The sequence below is a fragment of the Apostichopus japonicus genome, chromosome 4 (genome assembly GCF_037975245.1).
Source record: "Apostichopus japonicus isolate 1M-3 chromosome 4, ASM3797524v1, whole genome shotgun sequence".
In the NCBI taxonomy this organism is placed as follows: domain Eukaryota; kingdom Metazoa; phylum Echinodermata; class Holothuroidea; order Aspidochirotida; family Stichopodidae; genus Apostichopus; species Apostichopus japonicus.
Genome location: NC_092564.1, coordinates 27,403,242 through 27,414,722, shown reverse-complemented (window position 1 = coordinate 27,414,722; position 11,481 = coordinate 27,403,242). Strand labels below are relative to the sequence as shown.

General features: G+C 37.2%; 1 protein-coding gene across 15 annotated transcripts in view; it reads left to right on the top strand.

The window, feature by feature from the left end:
- Positions 1-2,690: 2,690 nt before the first annotated feature.
- The window catches only part of LOC139967003 (talin-1-like), a 121,347-nt gene continuing 112,556 nt past the window's right edge, over positions 2,691-11,481 (top strand). For 14 of the 15 annotated variants that reach the window (XM_071970585.1, XM_071970581.1, XM_071970575.1 and 11 more), the window contains exon 1: positions 2,691-2,848. The gene's annotated coding sequence lies outside the window, so the exon portion shown is untranslated. Of the gene's footprint in view, positions 2,849-5,642; positions 5,793-11,481 lie in introns of those variants that run through there. The other variant, XM_071970570.1, reaches the window with a different exon arrangement.

Below are 11,481 nucleotides of genomic sequence, written 5' to 3'. Positions count from 1 at the left end.
AAAGTTATACAAAACATGGAAAATAACCCTTTTGCTTTGATAATGTTTTCAAATAAGAGTGTTGAAAATTGAAATTGATGCAGGGTAGTAGTGTAGTTTAAGCACTACCGATTCACGCCGGTGCCTCTGTGAACTTATTAGTGAGTTTTATCCGTTTAAACGTTTTATCCAGGACTTTAACTAATTTCATTGATTGTTCCTTGTTACATTTTTTGCCGCTGTCAAATTTTAATGTATTTTTTTCTTTCAATTTCCATCTTATTAATCGTTTGTATTCTTATTGTTCTTATTGTGATTAGTTTATCTTTATTCTACTTTTCAGTGCATTGTATTTTAGGGCCTCGGGGAGATAAGCTTTACGTTAACCGAGATTACCCTTTAATGTTAAATAAATGAAGAAAGAAATAAAGAAATAAAAAAACAGCTCCCTTGTAGAATGTCACTACCCGTCGATAGGCGTGAAACGCTGTAAAGACAAATATTGGGTTAATTATTGTAGTGAGCGTGCGCTACAATATTGGCATTACTGGCCAAGTTAGTGATACCTACATGACTGGACGTTGAGACTTAAAGTTTCACATAGTCTCTGTACATTTACAGTTTCAGAGGCTAGCTGCGTAGCCAACTTATTCAGAGCCTGTCACGGCGCTCACAAGCGCCCTCACTTTGTACCTGGTGTTTTGTCCGCCAAAAAAATAACACCATGAACAACCGAAAAAGTTCTTCCTAATACTATGTAAGCATTACAATACTGCGTATTTGCAGGCAAATGCAATTCTAATTTGCTTATATCATCTCAAACAAATGTTGATAAAAAAACAGGCTTCAACAGTTAGTGAAACCAACATAGGCCCATCAAGACACATTATAAATGTTATATTAGCTTATCATATGGAAACGTTAAGGGACCGTATACATGTTACGATCTAATAAGGCATGCATTAAATAGAACAGTTTGTTAATTTATTAATCCATCAAGTCTTCATATAGTTCCAAAAGAACATGAGCGGTGGCGTGTACAGAACTTCAGGGAAAGGGAGGGGGAAGAGAGTGGGAGGGGCGGGGGGGGGGGCAATTTCAACATTTCCTCGAGCTATTTACATCGCGGCCTGAACCTTTAAAGGAGGACCAATGGCGAGTGAGGGAATTTATGTGCAGCTCTGAGGTCGTCGAATCCGCTTGTCATCCAGATTCCACAATATTCAAGATTCCCAACTGATGGTGATGGTGGGGGGGGGGGGAATGGGTGAGGTGGGTGGGGGAGTGCCCCAACCCCTCCTTTGCTCACACCGCTGAACTTGAGTACTAACCAAATCCCAACAATTTAAAGGGTGTGAAGACTCGCGCAAAATGATAGATTGTGGAGTTAAATGTTTAATTTTATGAAAAATGCAGAAAATTGTTACCGAATCTTGTCATTTCGATAATTTTTAAGAAATTGATAACTTGCTCACTTACATTCACACACACACACGCCCATACATCCAATAAAAAAATTAAAAAATGGACTGGTAAGACTACATTTTTCCAGAAAAATTGTTAAATTGGGAAGAACGTGACAAGTATTGCAAAATTTTAATTGTCTAAAGTCAAGAAGTAATTAATTCGACATATTTCTGCATTTTGTAGAAATTATAAGTGACCAATTCAACACTTTGCAGGAACATTATTGACATATCTCCGTGAACATTTGAACATGGCACGTTAATGTTCCCATATACCATCGAGATTAAATTTTTACCATGCAGTATAAAGTGTAAATTGACAGATTAAACCGAATTGGAACAATATTGTTCATCAAATCTGATCCGCTAGTCATTTTTAACCGAAATGAGTGAAAACATAACATAAAATCACAAGAAAATTAGCTGAAGATGGACTAACAGAGTTGATATAGAAACCTTGATAAACTAACAAGAATTAAAAGGCATGGTGTTGTAACTTAGTGAAAATTATTTGTGAAAGTTCATACAATTAATCAACAACAAATATGCAGTTTAACAATAACATAAGATCAAATGACTAAGCACCATCTGCCATGGCCGTCAGCATAGTTTTGTTTGTATTTACTTTTGTTTGTATACTTAATTCTTCGCAATCAGTTACAATTTTAAGAAAATTTCGAAATTATTAAAATCGAGTCGAAAAACTTTTGTTTTGTGACATAGACTGACAAAATAACGAGAACCAAGTCGAAATATATTAGAAAAAGTGGGAATTGTACGAAAAATTACGACTTTTGTATATTTCACTGACTCAGTTCAGTTCTGGAAGAAGTAGATTTTCGAATAAATGTTGGAGTAATTACCATTTCTAGAATTTTGTGGAAATTTGGGGACAGAAGAGTTGTCCGATAATAACTGGTATAGATCTCCGAAACTTCGACTCATTTCTTGCCGTTTGGACTTTTATTGTAGAAGATAGAGTAAAAGAAGTAAAAATGTAAACAAATATTAGTCGCTGTATACGGAAAAGTTGATGTGACGTCACAACAATTGGTATTTTCCAACGTTTAGCGAAAAAGGGAATATTATGCTTATTTAAACTGAAATAAAATTTAGTAAACATAAATTCAAAATAAAAATCAAATAGTATCTACCCTACTTTTTCTGCTGTTTATGTTTCATTTTGATTTCTTTCTTGTGAGTGGTTGGAATCAGACGGCCTATGTTTTAACCCAACCCACACGTAGTCCGGTGCAGAGCTATGATGAAGGGTATCGTTAATTGCTGTCATATTTCCCCAACCAGTGGTACATATACGGTACATATAGTTATGTACTAACTACTATTGCTTTTGCCAGTTGAAAGGATATCTTCCGCGTTGTGATTTTAATGGGATTTCTCGGGTAAGTTTCATTGTGAATGGCAATTTCTAAGTTGTAATCATGATATATTACTCGGGTGTCTTAAAATGGATCTTATGATGAACTCAACGGATGGCTTAAAAGTAACTGTTAAGTTATGTTATTAATTCATAGTCTGCTTAGGCTAGGGCCTAACGTTAGGCCTCCAGTCCTAGGCCTACCGTCCGACTTCTAGTTGTACTAATAATACTGTGTGTGAGGCTTCATCAAAGTTAACAATAAGTGTCGAGGCATATCAGTGTTGGACAATTTTTGCAAAAGAAGCAGCCTGTAAGGCTTTTTGTCCTGATATATTAGTAGCCTGATAACAAATTTGTAAACATTGTTGAATCTTCCGTAGGCTACCCTAGGCCTACCCTAAAGCCTGTGCCTAATAGTAATGCTAATACTAATGGTAATACACTACTACTAGAAACAAACTACACTATCGTAATGTGCTTCCAGACGGCCTTGCTATTAAAAGTATAACTATAAGTGCATAAATGTTAAGGCCTTGTTGGCATAATTAATAGTTACTAGGCCTACATCACAAAACATTTCTGACATTTCATGTGGATAGAATTTTAGAAGCCAGTGCATTATTTTGCAGTAGCATCCTTAATTTTTGAAATGAATTATCATTTTCCCCACCAAATTGATATGCATGAAACCGTGTGCTAGCAATTTATTTGGAAACATGCTAGTCAATACTTAGGCATCAAGGCAAATAAAAAAAAAAGAAGGCTGTGTTGCAGAACTTGCATGCATAGACTTGGTCTTGGTGTGGTACTGCACAAATCGCCCCTGATGTGGCTGTTGACGTGCAGTCCTTCGAGTTTTGCTAATGGTGCTGCTGACTTCGCATGTGTGACTTGATTAATTCGCAGATGGCATTGCAAAGGTCCTACCTGTACCCTGTACGATTTGACACAGGTGTCCTACTAGTGATGTGTAAGGTTGGCATGTAATATACACTTTTGAGTAGTCAAATGAGAACTTTATGCATGATGGTCTGCCGTCACTGGCCAAAAAAATTCTATGGCTTTTGAGTACAGCATTCCTGTAGTTTAGTAGAAAAAAGGATCAGGAGGGACACTTAAGTCCCCATCAAGGACCCTATAGAGAGAGAAAAAAAACTGAAGACACAAACACTCAGACCCGATTACAATGCTTAAAGTGCTTGTGCCTGTATGTAACCATGTTGGATGAAATCTAACCTTAATAATAATTACCAACTTTTTTCAGTTGAAATTGTCCTGTGTACACTTGTACAACAAGCACTAGATCATATTTTATACCATGAATTTAGTTGACTAGGCGGTGAAGAAAGTTGCCAATTTTGAATGTTGCTAACCCAACTGGCTTTGTGGCCATGAAGTTAGGTAGCCCAAATATAGTCATAAGGAGCCCCATGCACCCATCTTGGTATTGGTCTTGCTAAGTGCCTCATCAGTGCAGATTGTCAAACTGGTTTTAGGCCTACAATATGTTGGTTCACATTTACTAATGCGTTTAAGATTGACATGAAGTAAGTTCATCTTATGGTCTTCTTTGAAGCATTTGACTAATAATAATAATAAGATATTTGGTTCTGCCTGGCAGGTATTTTATCACTGAAGTTAATATTCACTGTTGTTACCAGTGTACAGCAAGCCCACTCTCTCCCAATTAACCTTTGTAAATGTTTCAAGAAGGTACGTACATCATGTACAGTATGTTACCTATGCAAATGAGTGTAGATGAGACCATAAGCTGACCCCACTGTAAGACTGCCTTGTGTCAAAATCATAACTCGGGTGCATGGGGGAGTGGGGGGGGGGGTTGCAACTCATGTTTAGTTTGAAAAAAATTCTTCTTGCCAAGAATTTACTACTACTTCTTCTTCAGTTACGGTACAGTATATCCCTAGATGAAGCTGATCTTTTACGCATTCAAGATATAAATTTGACAAAGCAGTGGTTGTCTGTATTCAAGCTACTGTAAGTGTTAAAAAGTGAGAATCTGCATACATATATTCATTCCTAAATGTCAGGGGCAGCAAAACTCTTTCAAAGCTCCTCATATTTGGCACATTGCATAAGGTTGAGTACCATCCATGTCATGAAGAAAATGCTCCAGACAACTTAATCACTCTCGCGGTGTTAAGAACGGGACTGGCTGATAGCTTTAAACGAAACTCTAGAGAACTCTTCATGTTGCATTTATTGAAGACTATGTTGTGGACATTAACGTTGACATGTTTGGATCCATGAATTCCTGCTCATTAATATGGGACCGAAGGATAGAAAGTAGTCCATGCTAGCAAAATTATATCAAGTGCTCTCTTTTATGTAGTACGTAACCTTGAACACAGAAACAACTGTCAAAAGTTTCAAGTACTGTACAATCACCTTGCTTAGTTTATGTCAAGTTGAAATGGTAAGAAATGATCTGGTTCCTAAGTATACATATGTGAAGTAAATAGATTGTGGTTACAAAAATGACAGATCGATATCTTGTCATTGAAATGTCTATATCTCATGTGTTCTCTGATTGGTCATGGGGATGAGCGGTGTGCAAATGACATGTTAATACATTCCGCTCAGACTGTATAGATACAGTAGGTTGCCTCCATGTATCCCATAAATTTAAAACACTGTAAAATTCCTTCCGTAAAGAGATGCGGTGGTGGCTATCTCAGGCAAACAGGAAACAGTTAGTTTCCTGAATTACAATCACATACTGTACTCTACCCATTGCTGTACTGTAGTGTGACAGTGTCAACTGCTTGATTTCATATATAGTGGTGAACTGTAAACTACTTGGAACTTGTAATTCAAGTATACGGTAGGTTTTACCAACAGAGGGTACAGTAGGGTGTACCAGACAGGAACGAATCATTATGCACAGTAATGCTTGAAGCCTACTGTAGGAACCTTGCCATTGTTGTGAGGGTCTGGGCACTCTGGTGAGTCCTGGACCTTCTGGGTCTATTCTTTGTTATCTAATGTTTGTTCACAGAGTCTTTCTCGTTAACATCAATAACAGTTTGAATCTGGTAGTTTCGTTTTGAGATTTTAATGGACATATTCGGTGAAGTGTGGACAGATTTAGGTTGAAATACGAAGATATAAACAATTGGAATTGAATTAGAAAATTGAAATTGAAAAGACACTAACTGTGTATACATGTACTCTGGCAAGGTTTTGGCATTTTACATTTTGGCAATTTACATTGTAAGTAACTTAAGGATTTATTTTCACTTAATTCTATATTTAAATACATTCGTAAGCAATGAAATAGCCAACAACATACCACCTCATATTGAAAGTGTAACCTACCATAGTCCATACAATCCATTATGGTTCTTGCCAGGGCTTAAAGTAACCTTGTTGACTAAGGCAATAAATATGCTTGAAGAATCTTACATCAGTCAACTGACCGTTGCTGTATGGCTGAGTAGTATGGAACATGATATGCAGTGGCACAAGCAGGCTATGCAGTTGTATCCTGGAATGGAATCCAGACTTCCTGTCATCCCATTAACCTCTCTGCACCTCGTCTCATTACCCCCCCCCCCCCCCCCCACCCCACCCCAAGATAATCTCATAACCTTACTGCCCACTTTTATTAGCTTGGCACCCTTTAGGGAGAAACTAGTAAATGGAAAAGTAAATGTATCTTCAAAGTTGAGTCTGTATCCGTGTCAGTCCCTCTTCTAGTTCTACATGTAACCAAATGATGTTTAATTTGAATAACAGTGTAATGTTTTGTGATTTCACCAAACCTGTTAAGTGTGTGTCAAAATTAAATAACAATTGCAGAGAGTAAGAAACCTGGCTGAGAAGTTTTCACCAAATCATTACATGAACTTAATTAGCAGGTATTGATTGGATACTTTGGTCCAAATACATTTTTAATTGATTATTAATTACATGTGAAAACAAATCAACTATTTAAAGGTTTTTTTTTGGACTGGTCAAGCTAATTTTAGCGTGGTATCCTGTCAACAGTTTAATGTGCGCTGTAGTCAAAGAGAGAGTAATCTGCTTTGAAAGGATTTCATCTGTGTAGGGAATCGGATTAGTGAATTATCCAAATTCAATAGTTTACAAATAAACTAATTACTTTTAAAGCAAATGAGCATTGTCTTGTCTGTACGTTAACAAAGTTTAGAATAGAAATTGAACTGAATTTTGATAATCTGATACTGTATTAGTAAATTATAATGGTAGAAGGTCGAGTCACTGACTGACTTTTGTAGTGTCGTTAAAAACTGGCATGAATGAAGATAATATAGAGGTACTGTAACACTGGAAGATGATAGTCTACACATACCTGCAAATAGGATATCAAATTTAGACTGACACTTTGGTACTGCCAGCATCATGGATAGGTGTGATAGTTGATATTAGCCATAGGAGAGTTCTTTAATAGTATATCGCAGCATTGTGTACAGTACAACACAGTGTTCAGTACATTGCACTGTGTGTGGTAAGTAATGAATGACTGTTGATGTTTAAATTTAGCATCCAATGAGGGAGAGGGGGAAGAATTTCGGTATTGAGATGGAGTATTCAAACTTCAAGCAGAGCTCTTGTTGGAACTGATTTTGATCAAATTTTAAGATGCGATAAACTGATTACTGTAGCTCGTCGCGTCAAGGTTTCATTCAAATGATGAAACTAGATTGGATATATGTTCAAGTTTTACTCTTCACTATTGTGATTGGATTAGTACCGGTACTAGAAACGTCTGGCAATTAACTGTCGATAGTCAATTAAAATTCATTAATATAACTTCCTCTTTAACCTTTTACAATTTTTTAAAATGTCAAGAGGGATGTGAATTGACTTAGTTTGACTTTAATGCAATCTTACTCCGAGTAATACATGCTAGCTACTGTAGGTTTATTGAAATGTGTACTGAATACAAAAAGCCACTTCCAATTACCTAGATGATTTTGTTGTGGTTTGTGATGTGAGAGGTACAGGCAGAGGGATAAGATAAAGGGGGGGGGGTTTAACTCATAACATCCCCAGAGGTATAACAGTAATCTCAGAGAGAAAGTATAGCATCAGTCCCTTACCCACCCCACCCCCACACCCCCTTTATCTTATCCCTCGTCCTATATTGTAGCTATTGTAATGAACAATGACAACTTGCCAACAAACTATCGGTTCCTACCATATAGTATATAAGTACCTCAACAAGTAATATCATATGGCAAACTTAACTCATAACATCCCCAGAGGTATAACAGTAATCTCAGAGAGAAAGTATAGCATCAGTCCCCCCCCACCCCACCCCCACACCCCCTTTATCTTATCCCTCGTCCTATATTGTAGCTATTGTAATGAACAATGACAACTTGCCAACAAACTATCGGTTCCTACCATATAGTATATAAGTACCTCAACAAGTAATATCATATGGCAAACTTAACTCATAACATCCCCAGAGGTATAACAGTAATCTCAGAGAGAAAGTATAGCATCAGTCCCCCCCACCCCACCCCCACACCCCCTTTATCTTATCCCTCGTCCTATATTGTAGCTATTGTAATGAACAATGACAACTTGCCAACAAACTATCGGTTCCTATCATATAGTATATAAGTACCTCAACAAGTAATATCATATGGCAAACTTAACTCATAACATCCCCAGAGGTATAACAGTAATCTCAGAGAGAAAGTATAGCATCAGTCCCCCCCACCCCACCCCCACACCCCCTTTATCTTATCCCTCGTCCTATATTGTAGCTATTGTAATGAACAATGACAACTTGCCAACAAACTATCGGTTCCTACCATATAGTATATAAGTACCTCAACAAGTAATATCATATGGCAAACTTAACTCATAACATCCCCAGAGGTATAACAGTAATCTCAGAGAGAAAGTATAGCATCAGTCCCCCCCACCCCACCCCCACACCCCCTTTATCTTATCCCTCGTCCTATATTGTAGCTATTGTAATGAACAATGACAACTTGCCAACAAACTATCGGTTCCTACCATATAGTATATAAGTACCTCAACAAGTAATATCATATGGCAAACTTAAGTTTGCCATATGATATTACTTGTTGAGGTACATATATACTATACCATAGGAATCGATTGTTTGTTGGCAAGTTGTCAATGTTGTTCATTACAATATAGATCTACAGGGTTGAGTTCATCTGGGGTACCATATACATATATACGGTCATACAGATCTATGCAGCATTTTTAAATAAAATTTATGTTGCACTTCTAGACGTCAGGCTGCTCAAGGCAACAACCAGACACAAACACAGCATTGTTACGAATGCAGGTTTCTGCGTCCAGGATTCAGTGTTTTAGCCAGGGACGCAAAATCTTGATTGTTTGATGATTGTTTGAAAAGAAATAAAATCATAACGATCAAATGCACGTTGCTTCGGTGCAAAGCTAACATAGCTATTAATTACACAGATTTTCATGCTAAAATTAGCCAATGATGGTTTCAAAATTTCCTGTGATTTGATTGGCTAATAGTGTCTTGTCTGCAAACACTCTTGCACCTTCAGTGCTCAAAGTATGTTGGTTTAAGTGTAACTAGTTGTAACATTATTTTCCATGTGTAGACATAGTGAAGTTTGCAGTATAGGCTATCGTATGTGTGCACTCAAATATATGTAAACCTTAAGCCTTGTTGTCACATAGGTAATGAGGTATGTATGACAATGTATGACAACAAGCAATCATGTTACATGTTGGAAAATACACAAACCTAGCTCAGCATTCTTACGATTTTTAGACCAGGACGACCGCTAACATAAATGCAAGAAATGATTCTTCCAAGATACACTTGAGACGGCGATATGATCGTTTTATCACAGGCTTTCAGGATTTGCGCATGTGCACTGTGCAGTTGAAACTCCGAAGTTTGAACACTCCTACATATATATACATTCATTAATGAACTGTGTGGAATTTAGCGAGATCTGCACACTGTAGGTACAGGGATTTTTGAAGAGTAGGTCGTTGGTGAAATCCCTGCAAGGTCAAAGCATGGAGCTACTACTTAGTTGGTAAGTAGGGAAGTATAAGGCGGTTGAAAGTTGCAGGGCGGTGAAAGTCGGTTGAAATAGGGGCAGGGTGGTCAAGAAGAGGGGTGGGGCGGGCTGACCCTGTAAACAGAGAAGCTAGGGCACTGGATGGCACCTGCCTTATATATTGCGTAGAGTATTTTCAGAGTATATGCAGCGATACGATCGCAAATTTACAACTACACATTTAGTAAAAATAGCTCATACAATAAATAAACGCAATTGGTGTTCGATCTGCACGCAAACTTGTTTTCTCTAGTAACATTACTGCAAACATGTAAAGTATATATGAAGCTATCTCCTAATGATAACAACATCCTGAGGTGAGGCAGCTTCACCTTGAAAGTTTATTTTTTTTTTTAATGAGAAAGTATATTAAAAAGATGCCTTGTTCATCTCACTTGAGGTTTCCATGAAAGAAAAACCTTACATTCAAATGTTGTCTGGCTCTGTGGTCACCAATGTGTAAATGTTATGTAGAAGTGTCAACATTAATGGTCATGTGTAGTATGTTGTAGACTACTGTACTACTGTCTCAAAACGGCTCTGTTTTCAGTCGGTCTTCAGGGTTTTGTCCTCTGCTGACATTGCCTTACATCTCCTGTATGATTCATCCTTGACTTAATCACACTCTGTGTACTATACATCAGTGGCTGAAGTCCCTAGGTATTTGCACTGTAAATATGATATCATATATATCTTAATTCCCTCCGTTTGGTCTCGATGAAGCCATTGCCAACAATTCTCACCTACAAGGCACAAAGCTGTGAAAAGGGATAATGTGGGCATCTTCAATTTGTTCCTTAATGATATTAACAGCCTTCAATGTGATAATCAACTCCTGCGTACTCTACTGTAAAATTTACTTAAAGGACATTTTTTTTTTATTTCAAGGCCAGGAGGAGGAAGGGTTGTGTCTTGAAAGTTTAAACACAGAGAGGAGAAAAAAAATAATAATATTGATAGTAAACTGTGTAAAACCTAAGAAAAAGTAGGTGATAAAATTTCATAAAATTTTGTTAATGAAATTAAAGTTTGTTTCCAATCTTAAAAGCAGTTCTCTCTGACACCAAATTTTCTGGTGAATTTATTTAGAAGAAAAAGAACAAGGGTTAAAAGAGGAGCAAAACAGAGCAAAATGTTGGATAGGATTGGGAGAGGTCAGAAAAAAAACACAAAAAAAAAAACTGATGGATTTACAAATCTTCTCGTTGCTACTGTGTGGATTTGAATTGACTGTGAATCATTGTGTGGATTAGTGCTTGCTCACGATTAGTTCCCTCGCATCTCCTGTGCTCCTAGGAATACCTTACATACCAGGAAAAACTTCACTGGGGCTACTCTTAAATTAGTCTTGTGTCATCGATTCTCATTCCGACTCCCGTAGTCACACCACAGGACAGTTGCCTTATTTGTACATCATAGCTCATATTGCAAGTAAGTTGTGTAGAGTTATTCATGGAGTTTTAACGGATGTAGGGAGTTTGAATAGACATATATTCCCTCCAAATATCTGATATTGTATGGATAAAGGGAGAAGTTCTTTAATTTTCTGTTACTCCCAGGTGTTTGTGCTTTG